This window comes from Trichinella spiralis (genome assembly GCF_000181795.1).
Source record: "Trichinella spiralis strain ISS 195 chromosome Unknown Scfld2, whole genome shotgun sequence".
NCBI classification, from domain to species: Eukaryota; Metazoa; Nematoda; class Enoplea; order Trichinellida; family Trichinellidae; genus Trichinella; species Trichinella spiralis.
Window position 1 is genome coordinate 7,724,312 of NW_003526941.1, and position 1,054 is coordinate 7,725,365.

A 1,054-nucleotide genomic window follows, 5' to 3' on the forward strand; every position below is an offset into this window, starting at 1 on the left:
CAGAAGCGGGGGGAGATTTTGCATTTTTCCTTGTCTTTAAGGGGGAGGAGATTCGCGCTTTCCATTTTAAAAATTCAATACTAAAGGAGATCACTGTTATTCGTGTTTTTTTAAATTTTTTTTAAAAAAGTTTTTGGTTGCGGTGGGGACCTGCCCCCCTAGCTCTCCTGTCCCGTATTGTCCCCCCCACCAAGCCCTGCCCCGGAGTCCCCCACGGCCTCATCGCCTCTAAGTTCCCGTGCCGGCCTTCACGACTTTTTCCAAGATGACCCTGTCGGATCAGGGAACCCGATCCGCCGAAGACGTAGTCCCGCACCAGATGGCGTGCGCTGTTAAGTGAATGCAAATTATCACACTGGCTCTGTGCTCTATGTATCCCTCATGCACATCTAAATTGCCGTCACACCTGACACTCAATATTACTGTACTGTCCTGCAGAGCCATTTCATGTTTGCATACTTACCGTATGATTTACAACTCATCATTATAAATTTACCGTATTACTCCTGCTTATATTTTTAATAAAAATGATAACTAAAAGCCTGTTGTTTCGTGTTACGTAATAATTTCCTAATTAAATGTACAATTAAAAAAATATTACAACTCACTTGTGTATTTACATTGTTTGTTATACATCCTAATTATTTATCAAAAAACTCTCATTGCTGAAATATGTCGTTACGAGTGACGTCATTTATTCTAATTAAAAAATAATACAACTCATTTTTGTATTTACATTGTATGCTAAACATCCTAATTATTTTTTAAAACTCTCATTGCTGAAATATGTCGTTACTAGTGACGTCATTTAACCTAATTAAAAATTTAAAAAATACTCTCAACATTGCATTTACGTTGCATTGTAATTTTTCTAATTAGTATATTAAAATTAATCTCATGCTTAGTACATTGCTTTCCTACATGTTACGGATTAATAAAAATTCTATTTATAGAAGATTAATTCCTATTGTAAAAAGAGATCAAACACTTGTTGCACCTTGCCTACGCTCATTGTTTATTTCATTTATTCCAAGACTACCATTATCTTCACATA